Source organism: Macaca nemestrina, chromosome 1, assembly GCF_043159975.1.
Source record: "Macaca nemestrina isolate mMacNem1 chromosome 1, mMacNem.hap1, whole genome shotgun sequence".
In the NCBI taxonomy this organism is placed as follows: Eukaryota; Metazoa; Chordata; class Mammalia; order Primates; family Cercopithecidae; genus Macaca; species Macaca nemestrina.
In genome coordinates, this window is record NC_092125.1 from 24687638 (window position 1) to 24702822 (window position 15185).

General features: G+C 42.5%; 1 long non-coding RNA gene across 4 annotated transcripts in view; it reads right to left on the bottom strand.

Annotated features, from left to right (window-relative positions):
- The window catches only part of LOC105492971 (uncharacterized), a 151656-nt gene that overhangs the window by 130012 nt on the left and 6459 nt on the right, over positions 1-15185 (bottom strand). For 3 of the 4 annotated variants that reach the window (XR_011610763.1, XR_011610768.1, XR_011610761.1), the window contains exons 3-4: positions 5151-5265; positions 4320-4426 (exon numbers count right to left, since the gene is read on the bottom strand). This is a non-coding gene — a long non-coding RNA (uncharacterized lncRNA). The remainder of the gene's footprint in view (positions 1-4319; positions 4427-5150; positions 5266-15185) is intronic. The other variant, XR_011610764.1, reaches the window with a different exon arrangement.

The window sequence follows — 15185 nt, forward strand, 5'->3', positions numbered from 1 at the left end:
AGAGGATCCATGAGTCCCCACTCCAGTCCAGAGGACTGGAAGCCCAGGCACCAGCCTTCAGGCCCTCCCTAGCCTGAAAGTGGAGCCTTACTGGGACCCACCCACTTCCACTCAGGAATCTGTCTGCCTCCCACTGCCATTCATGCCCTTGGGGCTCAGTCCCAACTCTGCTCTGAGATTGGAGTGGCTGCTGGTAGAGAAGAGGCAGCACTAGGCAGCAGGAGCAGACATTTCTGAGCCAGCAGGGGAAGGTGGGCCATTCCTGGCCTGAGGATGCAGGCTACAGAGACACCCAGGTGCTGTACCTGGGGAGCTCCTGCCCCTGCCCTGCCAACTAGGAAGGGTCAGGGCTCCCGCTTGTCCCCAGCTCCTGCCTGCTCCATGGAGTGGGAGGGCCGGGTCTGCAGCCGAGGGTCAGGCAATTGCAGCTGCACCCCGGAGGGCAGATCCTGCCTGCTCCCAGCCTGCCCCAAGAGCACAGGGAGGCTCGGATCCACAGCCTCAGTATGGACCGCTGTAGCCCTACCCAAGAGGGCATGGCTTCTGCCTGCTCCGTAGCCTGTGTCTGCGGCCTTTTTTTGGGAGGCTGCAGCAGCACACAGGGAGCTCCTGCCCCAACTCAGAAAAGGCAGGGATCCCACAAGCTCTGTGGAGTGTACAGCCCCTGTGCAGTTAGTGTGATGACAGCAGCCACTGGCATCAGTAATTTTACTGATTATAATTTATATAAAGACATTAACATAAAAGTCCACAGTGAATTTCAGTTCTATCTCCTATCTTCATGGTTTATTTGGTCTCCCCAGCATAAGCTGGGGGAAAAAAGTGTGGTGGAAAACAGTGCCTGAAACCCAATCAATGTTAGGGGTGTGGTTTCAGAGACTCCTTGAAGTTACATGAAGACTAATACCAAACACTGCACTAATAACCTGGCATTCCACTGTCAGGGGCTCTCTCCCTTCAGCTTGAGGCTAATCTGGGAGGAATCCACTTTGCTGCAAATATTTGTTTTAATTAACCCAAAAAAAGTTACTACTGTATATAATATTATGTAGTGTGATCAAGTAGTTGTAATCTTTAAGACAGGAAATCAACATGGTGATCTGCTCCATTTTCTCCCTGAGGAGGAAAAAAAATGAGAGAAGCTTCCAAGGAAGGTCAGTTAAAGGAGATATGAAAAGCCATTTAATTGCACACTTAAAATGGGTGAATTTATGGTATATGAATTATATCTCAATAAAGCTTTTAAAAAAACTATTGAGAAAATATGTGAGGGAGAAAAAAAAAGGAGCTATGAAGACAACGACAGATCTTAAGAAATGCTTCTAGATTATCACTAACCTAACAACTTTAATGGAATTAAATTGTATCATTTTCTCTTCTCTCTTCAATTTTGAACGACTGAATAAAAGTCTTTTTATTGCCTTGCCTAGCAAACCTATCCACATTGGTAACTCCAACACCCATTTTTAATAAATATCCGGTACCTGATTCTCTCAGTTGTTCTCCAGTCATGAACCTGCTCATGAGGGCCAGTTGTTAAATTTTAAGGCCTTTTGTTAAACACAGCCATCAGTAAAAATCAAACTAAACTTAAAATTAAATAAGTTAAATTAAATACATAGGTGATAAATACCTCAAAGTTATCCCTTCCCCTATTACTTTACTACCATTATTATTATCTATGCTCTGAAGTGTATTTATATCTTTTGAGGTTATTTATGTCTATTTGGAGAGAAAAAGACCATCCTGTGCAAGAGTCAGGAATGGCAAGAGAAATAGGAAGAAAGGAGGAGGCTGTCTGCCACTGTTAGCTACTAGTATTGTTATCACTGCTGCTGCTGGTGCTACCCGGAGACACAGAGCCCCACAGTGTACAACCTATGACACCCTTAGCAGTTGGCACCCTTCTAAGAGTTCATCCCAGAAGATCTTGCACACCATGGCCCAAGAAAGCCTGGTCACCAACAAACTCAGAATTCCACAAGGCTCAGCATTTCCAACAAGCTCAGAATTTCCACAAGGTTCTCCTCTGCAGTTTTTCCTTATCTTTTATTTCTCCTTCCAAAGATAGCAATAACGTTTTGCAGCCCCTTAGAATGTGTTGTGCTCATCTATTGTAGATGGCAATTGTTTGTCCACCAGCTTGGTTCTCTCCTCTAAGAGAGACTGAGTTCCAGTAGAATCTGTCTGTATTAGTCTATTCTTGCACTGCTATAAAGAAATACCTCAAACTGGGTACTTTATTTAAAAAAAAAAAAAAAAAAAAAAAAAAAGAGGTTTAATTGGCTTATGGTTCCACAGGTTGGACAGGAAGCATGACAGCATTTGCTCCTGGGGAGGCCTCAGGAAGCTTTTACTCATGATGGAAGGCAAAGTGGGAGCAGGCATCTTCACATGGCCAGAGCAGGGGGAAGAGAGAGAGGGGGCAGGAGCAACACATTTTTATTATAAACAACCAGATCTCATGATAACTCACTCACCATCATGAGAACAGCACTGAAGGGATGGTGCTAACCCATTCATCAGAATTCTATTCCCATTAACCAATCACCTCGCAACAGGCCCCACTTCCAACACTGAGGATTACAATTGAACATGCAATTTGGGTGGGGACACGGATCCAAACCATATCATTCTGCCCCTGGCCCCCCGCAAATCTCATGTCCTTCTCACATTGCAAAATACAATCATGCCTTCCTAACAATCCCCCAAAATAACTCATTCTAGCCTTAATTCAAAAGTCCAAAGTTCCATCTGAGGCAAGGCAAGTCCCTTCTGTCTATGAGCCTAGCCTGTAAAATGAAAAATAAGTTAGTTACTCCCAAGAAACAATAGGAGCACAATTATTAGGTAAATACTCTCATTCCAAAAGGAAGAAATCACCCAAAAGAAAGGGGCTACAGGCCCCATGCAAGTCTAAAACCTAGCAGGGTAGTCATTAAATCTTAAAGCTCCAAATATAATCTCCTTTGACTCCATGTCTCATATCCAGGGAACATTGGTGTGAGGGGTGGGCTCCTAAAGCCTTTAGACAGTTCCACCCATGTGGCTTTGCACGGTTTGGCCCACACAGCTGCTCTTATGGGCTGGTGTTTTCCAGGCAGAGGGTGCAAGCTATTGGTGGATCTACCATTCTGGGATCTGGAGGACAGTGGTCCTCTTCTCACAAATATTTTAGGCAGTGCTCCAGTGGGGACTCTGTGTGGGGGCTCCAATCCTAGATTTCCCTTCTGCACTGCCCTAGGAGAAGTTCTCCATGAGGGCTCTGCCACTGCAGCAAGATTCTGTCTAGACATCCAGGCTTTTCATCCTCTGAAATCTAGGCAGAAGCTTGCAAGCCTCAGCTCTTACACTGTATGCACCCACAGGCTTAACACCATGTGGAAGCTGCCAAGGCTTATGGCTTATACCCTCTGAAGCAGCAGCCTGAGCTGTACCTGGGCTCCTTTTATCCATAGCTGGAGCTGGAGCTGCCTGGATACAGAGAACAGCGTCCTGAGGCTCTGCAGAGCACTGGCACCTTGGGCCTGGCCCTAGAAACCATTCTTCCTCCTAGGCCTCAGGCCTGTGATGGGAGGGGCTGCCACAAAGTTCTCTGAAATGCCTTGGAGGCCTTTCCCATTGTCTTGACTATTAGCACTTGGCTGTTTTTATCCTCATGAAAATTTCTACAGCTGGCTTGAATTCCTCCCCAGAAAATGGGCTTTTCTTTTCTACCACAAGATCTGGCTCCAAATTTTCCAAACTTTTACACATTGCTTCCCTTTTAAATATAACTTCCAGTTTGAGATCATTTCTTTGTTCATGCATATGAACATACGTTGTTAGAAGCAGCCAGGCCACATCTTGAATGCTTTGCTGCTTAGAAATTTTTTCTACCAGATACCCTAAATCATCACTCTCAAGTTCAAAGTACCACAGATCCCCAGGGCAGGGACACAATGCCTCCAAGTTCTTTGCTAAAGCATAACAAATATGACCTTTACTCCAGTTCCAAATAAGTTTCTCACCTCCATCTGAGATCTCATCAGCCTGGACTTTTTATCCATATTACTATCAGCATTTTGGTCAAAACAATCTGCCAAGTCTCTAGGAAGTTCCAAACTTTCCCTCATCTCACTGTCTTCTTCTGAGCCTGTCACACTCTTCCAACCTCTGCCCCTTACCCAGTTCCAAAGTCACTTCCACATTTTCAAGTATCTTTACAGCAATGCCCCACTCCTCAGTACCAATTTTCTGTATTAGTCCATTCTGGCATTGCTGTAAAGAACTGCCTGAGACTGGATAAGTCATAAAGAAAAGAGGTTTCATTGGCTCACAGTTCTGCAGGCTGTACAGAAAACGTGGCAGCATCTGCTTCTGGGAAGGCCTCAGGAAACTTTTACTCAGGGCAGAAGGCAAAGTGGAAGCAGACATCTTCATATGGCTGGAGCAGAAGGAAGAGAAACAAGAGGAAGGTGCTACACACTTTTAAATAACCAGATCTCATGAGAACTCACTCAGTCACTGTCATGGTGGTGTCACTCAGTCACACCACCGAGGAGATGGTGCCAAACCATTCATGAGAACCCTATCCCCATGATCCAGTCTCCTCCCACCAGACCCCACCTCCAACACTGGGGATGACAATCAAGCATGAGATTTGGGTGGGGACACAGATCCAAACAGTATCTCTATCCAACTTGCATTTTTTTTCTTTTACTAATCTAATAATTCTAATGGATGTAATAGATCACATGTTATGATACCATTGCTTGGCTATTTTTGTTAGTTAACAATAAATATCTTTAAGCTTTTATCCTATTGTAAACCTTCTGAAGTTTCCATAAATTATAAATGTAATTATCACACAAAATGGCCTCTTTCCTTCAGGTTCTCTTGAAATCCTTTTGGTCTCACCTATACTACTTCCCCCTTTAGGATCCTCTAACCTCTGAAACTTTTTGTAAATCTAAAGGCTTTTGAAGAATAATATGAGGCATATTCATTAACTCCTTCTCTTCTTTCTACTTATTTCAACTCTGCACCCACCTCCTGCTCCAGGAAGCCTCCCCTAATCACTTTAGCTCCATCTTGAGCCACCTGTGGGAAATGGAGTGAAGTGGTTAAAGGAAACGTTTTGGTCTTTGGTTTGTTTAGGGCTCACACACCAGGCATAGAGACTTCTCTTCTGTGGGAGGCACCTCTTTCCTCTTGGTGGGTATAGAGTTGAATAGATAATTACTTTTAAGGACACGTTCGCCAATTTCCATAATCAATATGTGTCTAAAAAGATAAAAGCAGCAAAAATCAGGAATAAATATAAAAAATAGTTTTAAATTTTTAAATTTATGAAGTGAATATATATTCCATTAAGGTAGTCCATTGTTAAGTGTTTCTAATGCCCACAGTACCTTTGTCCTGTCTCTGTCTTCTTTTTTTTTATTTTTCCACTGTGTGTCCTTTGTGCTCCAGATACTATGGGAGGCATTTGGCACAGATTGGCTGATTTCTTTCTCACTAAAGCAGGAAGTGAGGTTACAAAGGTGGGGGTAATTTCCCCAAGGCCAAAAAAGCTTATCAGTAGCAAAGTTGGTAGTATACCCTTGATGTGTCTCATTCCAAAACCCAGGCTTTTTGTAATATTATTAATATGCGTTTTTACTAATACGATTCTTATTACTTCTAATAATCCCACCTGATTATTCAACATCCTCATAGCATTTTTTTTCTAGGGGTGCTACAAAGAACAAGTAGGAACTGAATTCCTTCAGAGGTTGCTTCCTAGCTTATTATCGTGAATTTTACCTCAGTATCTATTTCTTGGTGTAATTTAGATACACCTTCCTCCCCTCCCGCGCCCGCTTGGTTCAGAGCTCCTGCCCTACCCAAAATGGACAGCAAGAGGGGGCGCTCAGCCTTCAGCCCTCCCTCACTCTGCAGGGTGTGTGGTTGTAGGGTTTGATGCTATCCTTTCTTGGGTTTCCAAAGCACCTTTCTCAAAAGGAAAGTTTAAGGAGAAGGGGAAAGTGGGAAGAAGTAGAAAAGATTGAAGAGACGCTCCAGAGAGAAAAGTGTCATCGTCACTTAGGCTTGGTGTGGGGAGCACGGAAATAGCACGAATGAAAAATAACAGTGTGGCCAAAGGGGTAGTGGCATTGTTTGGTGCCGGCGGGGACGCCTCTATTTTCCACATCCGCCTTTTAATATTTGATGTTATCATGAGAAGGGCGCTTCATCGACATAAACCTCAGTCTTCTCATCTGTAAAACAGTAGAATAATACCTGCCCTGCCGATTTCATGGGAGTATTGCAAGGATCAAATAAAACAATGAGAGTGAACATGCCCTGAAGTGTCAAATCTTGTGTAGGTCTGGACTGCCGATATCAATATGGAGAGGCGGGCGGCATGGAGGGGAGCTAAGGAAGGTAATAGGCAACATATACTGAGTGTTAACCTTGTGCCAGGCCATGATTCAAGAGCTCCAGGTGTACTGAGAAACCTAAGATGGTAACAGCCTAAGAGGGTCAGAGACAAGAACTATGAACCCTCTGCCTTGCTGAGTCACCCAGATGGAAGCAGTGACTGACGTTTTTTTTTTTTTTTTTTTTTTCTTTTTCTTTTTTTGAGACAGAGTTTTGCTTTCGTTGCCCAGGCTGGAGTGCAATGCAATGGCGCGATCTCGGCTCCTCAGCAACCTCCGCCTCCCAGGTTCAAGCGATTCTTCTGCCTCAGCCTTCCTGAGTAGCTGGGATTACAGGCATGCACCGCCACACCCTGCTAATTTGGATTTTTAGTAGAGACAAGGTTTCTCCATGTTGGTCCGGCCAGTCTCGAACTCCTGACCTCAGGTGATCCACCCACCTTGGCCTCCCAAAGTGCTGGGATTACAGGCGTGAGCCACCAGGCCCGGCCGTGACCAACATTTTTAATAAAAGAAAAAGAAAAAATAGCTGTCTTTGAAGATGAATAAACTCAGTCCTGCCACTAACTGCATCAATCTATTATTACATATTTCTAAGTTTTGCTTTTCTTTCAGTAAAATGGGAATAACAATACCCACAGTGACGTAAAAATTATATGAGATAATGCAGTTCCTTCCTCATTTTTCCCATCTTCTTTTTGCTCTGGTAGTTTCTCACCATTGATAGAGCAGAAAACACAGTGGTAGGGGCTCCAGCCCCTACAACCGCATTCTATGGAGGACCATGTCCAGACACAGAGCCACAATCCCGTGAGATCTAACGGTTAGGACCAGTTCCACAGCATGCTCATTTCCCTGCCTACATGGATTTCCGAGCATGATAGTACCTTGCACACACCTCAAAACAAAAACTCCTTAATCAAGAAAATGTTTTAAATGAAAGATGAATGACTACATTAGGAGACTGCATATTCTCATACTGGACACCATTCACAATTGTCTGAAAATCTTGGTTTCAAATAAGCTGCCTTACTATTTATCCATCATCAACTTGGAATGTGTCAAATTGAGTGTTCTCATTGTGGGGTTAAAAATAAGGTCACACTGCTTTTTATAATTAGAAATCTCTTCTTTTAAAAAAAAAATTCTAACTTATTAAGTAGAATTTTAGATTAATTTGGTCTACATTACGGTTAAGAAAAATTATCCAAAACTTCCGAATTAGGCAGAAGGAAAACTGCATGCCCTTTCAATGTGAGACTGAAACTTTGTTTAACAGGCTTACCCCAAAATGACTTGATTCTCTAGTAGACATACCTTTGTTTAACTTGCTATTTGTTACTGATTGGGGCCCGGATACTGTGAGGTTAGATGGTAACTTGTAGATTTTCATTAGGTAGCAATGCAAACAATTCCTGTACTATAGAAAAGAGAACCACAAAGTTGTGGTTTTATTGGCCAGTATGATATTAACCCAGGTTTGCATATAACCTGGCATTCAACATTCTTTCCTCAGTGCCTAAAACTTCTTCAAATGATCTTGACACCAGCTTTACCATCTTGCTGATCCCCTTATCAACAAGCTTAATAAATCTTTGATGTATGTTCATTCTATTTTTGTGTGAGTGTATATTTTGTTTTGTTTTGTTTTGTTTTGTTTTGTTTTGTTTTGTTTTGAGACAGGTCTTGCTCTGTGGCCCACGCTAGAGTGCAGTGGCACACTCTTGGCTCACTGCAACCTTAGCCTCCCGGGCTCAAGCAATTCTCCTGCCTCAGCCTCCTGAGTGAGTAGCTGGAACTACAGACAGGCATCACCACGCCCGGCTAATTTTTGTATTTTTAGTAGAGATGGGGTTTTACCATGTTGGCCAGGCTAGTCTTGAACTCCCGGCCTCAAGTGATCCACCTGCTTCGGCCTCCCAAAGTGCTGGGATTACAGGTGTGAGCCACTGCACCCAGTCAAGTATGAGCACATTTTTCATTTTTAAAGAATTATTCTTTGACATTCCTTTCCCTCCCCTATTTTCTACCACTGCATCAGTGAATGATAGGATAATAAAATTCCTGATTGTATATCACAGACCAGAAGTGGCTGCAATAAACAAACAGTCTGATTCTGTAACCACTGCCAGGAAAAATAATTAGCTATTCTGTACTAAAATGAAATGTATTATCTTTAGGACAAACAATCTCCATAATCTAATATGTATACATCAAATAACTACTTTCTGAAGGTCATCTCGTCCTGTTCCTGAAGGTATGTTTTGCAGATTTACATTCTAGTATAAATACCAGGAGGCAGAGTTACTTGTGATTTCTTCATCTATTGAGCATTAATTTCTTGTGGGCATCCTATTTGCCACAGACTACTCTCGCTGCCAGGGTTGCAGCAATTAACACAGTAGACCAAGTCCTTCTACCCATAGAGCTTACATTCCAGTCAAGAAAAATATAATAAAATAAACAAGTACATGTAAAGGATCTCAGATGGTGTTAAGTACAATGGAGAAAATGAAGTGGAACGTACGAGGTAGAGAATGTGGGACATGGGAAAGCAACTACTTTATAAAGAGTAATCATGGAGGGCCTTATCTGGATGGGGACATTGGAACGGAGAAGGTGAGAGTGTTCCAAGGGAAAGGAACAGCAAATTCCAAGGCTCAGAGGAAGAAGGGATGGAAGGCCTTAATAGACACACTAATAGCTGTGAATTGTATTATGCTGATTAGAGAGATTTGAGCAGAGGAAGGACCTCGCCTTTTTAAAACATTCTGGCTACTGTGTTGAGAACAGGCTCTAGGGGAGAAAGGTAGAAGCCAAGTGACCAGCTATGAGGTCATTGTCAGTGGCCTAGTGAGAGGTGATGGCAGTTTACTTAAGGATGGGGATGGTAGAGGAGGACAGACTCTGCATATATTTTGAAGACAAAACCTACAGGATTCATAATGGCTGAAAGGATAAAGAAAGGAATTAAGAATAACAGCCAGATCAATTGAAATTATAGAGCTGTTACTTAATAGAATGGGAAGACTATAGGAGAATAACTTGGGAGTAGTGTCAGGATTTCATGTTTGGACAGATTTAGTTTGACGTACCTATTAGACATTCAAATAGAAATTTCTGGCAGGCAGTTGGATATATGAGTCTGCAGTTCAGAGGAGAGGTCCAAACTGGAACATCAATCAATGTGGGTCTTGTTTCAAATGTGGGTATGTAAAGCCAGGAGAACAGATGAAATAAGGAAATGAGTATAGAAACAGAAGTCTAAGAAACGAGCCCTGAGGCATTCAAATGGTCAGCTATGGGAAAAGAGGACAACAAAGAAAACTAAGAAGAAGCAATAAGATAAAAACAAAGCAGTGATATCCTGGAAGTCAAATAAAGACAAGGTTTCAAAAAGTAAGTCATGATACACGTACTCAAATAGATACTTGTATTCCAACCTTCATAGCAGCATTATTCACAATAGCCAAAGAGTGGAAACAACTCAAATGTCCATCAACAGGTGAATGGATAAACAAAATGCAGAATATACATACAATGGAACATTATTCAGCCTTAAAAAGGAAGGAAATTCTGACACATGCTTCAACATGGATGGAACTCAAAGACATTGTGTTAAGTGAAATAAGCTAAACACAAAATGACACATATTGTATGACTGTATGTATATGAGGTACTAGAATAGGCAAATTTACAGAGCTAGAACTAATAATGGTGTTGCCTGTGGATGGGGAATGGAGGAATAAGAAGTTATTGTTTAATGGATAGAGTTTGATGCAATAAAAAAGTTCTGGAAATGGACAGTGGCAATGAGTACACTAAATGTAAAAATATACTTAATGCTACTGAATTCTACACTTAAAAATGATTTCAGTGGTTAATTGTGTGTTATTTGTGTGTATATTTTACCATAATTACAATAAATATATATACAAGGTTATATATAGGCATGCTATGATCAACTTTATCAAATGCTGCTGGAAATAACCAGCTCCCAGCCCACCTGCTGTCTGACTGCAGCTGCATAAATGATCCCAAGCAAAACTAGTAGATATACCACATAGCTGAGCCCAATGTGAATTGCTGACCCCCAGAATGAGCAATAAGATGATTGCTTTAAGTCATTAGATTTTGGGGTGCTTTTTAATGCAGCAATAAACAACTGATATGCTTGACTTCAACATGGATGGAACTCAAAGATATTGTGTTAAGTGAAATAAACTAAACACAAAATGACAAATATTGTATCACTGTATGTATATGAGGTACTAGAATAGGCAAATTTACAGAGCTAGAACTAATAATGGTGTTGCCTGCGGATGGGGAATGGAGGAATAAGAAATTATTGTTTAATAACTTAATCAGTTTTATGTTACTATAACAGAATAACTGAGACTGGGTAATTTTAAAAGAAAGGAGGTTTATTTAGCTTACAGTTCTGCAGGCTAGGAAGTCCAAGTTTGCGCAGCTCATTTGGTCAGGGCACCATGCTACTTCAAGTCATGGAGCAAGAAAAGGGGAAGCTGGGAATGCACAAAGGAACTGTAAACCAGAAATAAAATTATACATCCCTCACTGACTAAATGGACCCCCCTCTTGGCCAAGGGCACTTGAAAGAAACCTGAAAAACTAGTTCAGACTATAATGGGAAGGAGGGATGGGACAGGCCTCATTATACACTACTCCCTTTGGAGTTTAGGCACAACTGGACAGCATTAATATTAAAATAGAGATCACAAGACTGAAAAACAGATTCTTTGCACAATAAGGTTCCAAATTCCAACCTGACTCTGGAATAGCATCACATGACACATAGTTAGCCCTGAAGAAAATCTAAATATTTTACACCAAAATACAGTCTTCTAACATATTTTGAAATGGTCCTACAAGGCTGTCTTTTGTGGGGGAAAATTTGCATTCTGTAGAGAATCCCCTTCCCTTACGGAGTCTTTTCTGGATAATCTAACACCTTTTAAGTTCCAATAAGAGATATTTACCATATATTCTCTCTGCAGCCTGGAGGTTTCATTTGTGTGACAAGAATCTTGGCTTCTACAGCTCTCCTTATCTTAACTCAAGCATTTCTTTTTGCTAACTTCAACTCTTCAGGCAAAGCCCCTTTCAACCAATCACCAATTAGGAAATTTTTGAAACCACCTGATATGGTTTGGTTCTGTGTCCCCCCTCAAACCTCATCTTGAGTTGTACCCCCATAATTCCCACATTTTGTGAGAGGGAACCAGTGGGAGAGAATTGCATCATGGGGGTGGTTTCCCCCATACTATTCTCTTAGTAGTGAATAAGTCCCACAAGATCTGATTTTATCAGGGGTTTCCACTTTTGCAGCTTCCTCATTTTTCTCTTGCTGCCACCCTGTAAGAAGTGCGTTTTGGGCCAGGCACAGTGGCTCATGCCTGTAATGCCAGCACTTTGGAAGGCCGAGGCAGTGGATCACCCAAAGTCAGAAATTCGAGACCAGCCTGACCAACACGGAAAAACCCCGTCTCTACTAAAAATACAAAATTAGCCGAACATGGTGGTGCATGCCTATAATTCCAGCTACTCAGGAGGCTGAGGCAGGAGAATCGCTTGAACCCAGGAGGCAGACATTGCAGTAAGCCGAGATTGTGCCATAGCACCCCAGCCTGAGCAACAAGAGCAAAACTCTGTCTCAAAAAAAAAAAAAAAAAAATGAAGTGCCTTTTGCCTCCTGCTGTGATTCTGCGGCCTTCCCTGCCATGTGGAACTGTAAGTTCAATTAAACCTCTTTTACTTCCCTTTCTCAGATATGTCTTTATCAGTAGCATGAAAACAAACTAATACAGTAAATTAGTACCAGGACTAGGGTGTTGTAAAAAGATACCCAAAAATGTGGAAGCAACTTTGGAACTTGGTAACAGGCAGAGGTTGGAACAGTTTGGAGGGCTCAGAAGAAGACATGAAAATGAGGGAAAATTTGGAACCTCCTAGAGATTTGTTGAATGGCTTTGACAAAAATGCTTATAGTAATATGAACAATAACGTTCAGGCTGAGGTGGCCTCAGATGGAGATGAGGAACTTATTGGGAACTGGAGCAAAGATAACTGTTGTTTTGTTTTAGCAAAGAGACTGGTGACATTTTGCCACTGCCCTAGAGATTTGTGGAACTTTGAACTTGAGAGAGATGATTTAGGGTATCTCATGGAAGAAATTTATAAACAGCAAGGTATTCAGGAGGTAACTTGGGTGCTGTTAAAAGCATTCCATTTTAAAAGGAAAACAGAGCATAAACGTTTGGAAAATTTGCAGCCTGATAATGCAGTAGAAAAGAAAAACCCATTTTCTAAGGAGAAATTCAAGCTGGCTGCAGAAATTTGCATACATAACAAGGAGCCAAATGTTAATCCCCAAGATAATGGGGAAAATGTTTCTAGGGCATGTCATAGGTCTTCATGGCAGCACCTCCCATCACAGACCTGGAAGCCTAGGAAGAAAAAATGGTTTCATGGGTGGCCCCAGGGTTCCCATGGTGTGTACAGTCTAGGAACTTGGTGCCCTGCATCCCAGTCACTCCAACCATTGCTAAAAGCGGCTAAGGTACAGCTCAGTCCATGGCTTCAGAGGGTGCAAGCCCCAGTTCTTGGCAGCTTCCACATGGTGTTGAGCCTGCAGGTGTACAGAAGTGAAGAATTGAGGTTTGGGAACCTCCACCTAGATTTCAGAAATGTATGGAAACTCCTGGATGCCCAGGCAAAAGTTTCCTGTGGGGGCAGGGCCCTCATGGACAACCTCTGCTAGGGCAGTGCAGAAGGGAAATGTGGGGTCAGAGCCCACACACAGAGTCCCTACTGGGTACCACCTAGTGGAGCTGTGAGAAGAGGGCCACTGTCCTCCAGATCCCAGAATGGTAGAAGCACCAACAGCTTGCACTGTGCACCTGGAAAAGCTGCAGACACTCAATGCCAGCCCGTGAAAGCAGCCAGGAGGGGGAGCTATACCCTGACAAACCACAGGAGTGGAGCTGCCCAAGACTATGGGAACCTACCTCTTGCATCAATGTGACCTGGATGTGAGACATGGAGTCAAAGGAGATCATTTCAGAGCTTTAAACTTTGACTGCCCCACTGGATTTTGGACTTGCATGGGCCCTATAACCCCTTTGTTTTGGCCAATTTCTCCCATCAGGAATGACTGTATTTACCCAATACCTGTACCCTTACTGTATCTAGGAAGTAACTAGCTTGCTTTGGATTTTACAGACTTATAGGCAGAAGGGACTTGCCCTGTCTCAGATGAGACTTTGGACTGTGAACTTTTGGGTTAATGCTGAAATGAGTTAAGGCTTGGAGGACTGTTTGGAAGGCATGATTGGTTTTGAAATGTGAGGACATGAGATTTGGAAGGGCCAAGGACAGAACGATATGGTTTGGCTCTATGTCCTGACTCAAGTCTATCAGGGGAAACCCCACCCCCGATATTTATCCTGGGTTCTTTTCTGTTTCCCTAAGCATCTTGGCTGGTTTGAGAAATACAGGGAAAGAGTACAAGAGAGGAAAATTTTAAAGCTGGGTGTCCAGGGGAGACATCACACGTCGGCAGGTTCTGTGATGCTCCCTGGGCTGTAAAACCAGCAAGTTTTTATTAGCGATTTTCAAAAGGGGAGGGAGTGCACAAACAGAGTGTAGGTCACAGAGATCACATACTTCCCAAGGTAATAAAATATCACAAAGTAAGTGGAGGCAGGGCGAGATCACAGGACCACAGGATGGGGCTAAATTAAAATTGCTATTGAAGTTTCAGGCACGCATTGTCATTGATAACATCTTATCAGGAGACACAGTTTGAGAGCAGGCAACCTGTCTGACCAAAATTTATTAGGCTGGAATTTCCTCATCCTAATAAGCCCGGGAACACTACAGGAGACCAGGGCTTATTTCATCCCTTCTGCTTCGACCGTAAAAGGCGGCCACCTCAAGGGGGCTATCTATAGACCTACCCTCAGGGCACATTCTCTTTCTCAGGGATGTTCCTTGCTGAGAAAAAGAATTCAGCAGTATTTCTCCTATTTGCCTTTGAAACAAGAGAAATATGGCTCTGTTCCATCCGGCTCAAGGCAGTCAGAAGTCTTCTCTCTCTTGCTCCCTGAACATTGCTGTTATCCTGTTCTTTTTTCAAGATGCCCAGATTTCATATTGTTCAAACACACATGCTCTACAAACAATTTGTGCAGTTAACGCAATCATCACAGGGTCCTGAGGTGACATATATCCTCCCTAGCTTACAAAGAAGATGATAGGATTAAAAGATTAAAGTAAAGACAGGCATAGGAAATCACAAGGGTATTGACTGGGGAAGTGATAAGTGTTCATGAAATCTTCACAATTTATGTTCAGAGACTGCAGTAAAGACAGGTGTAAGAAATTATAAAAGTATTAATTTGGGGAACTAATAAATGTCCATGAAATCTTCACAATTTATGTTCTTCTGCCGTGGCTTCAGCTGGTCCCTCTGTTCGGGGTCCCCGACTTCCCGCAACAAAGTCTTGTCTTGAATTGTATTCCCATAATTCCCATGTATTGTGGGAGAGACCCAGTGGGAGATAATTGAATCCTGGTGGTAGTTTCCTCCATATTTTTCTTGTAGTAGTGAATAAGTCTCACAAGACGTGATGGTTTTATCAGGAGTTTCCACTTTTGCATCTTCCTAATTTTTCTCTTGCCACCACCATGCAAGAAGTGTCTTTTGCTTCGGGCCATGATTCTGAGGCCTCCCTAGCCATGTGGAACTGTTCGTCCAAT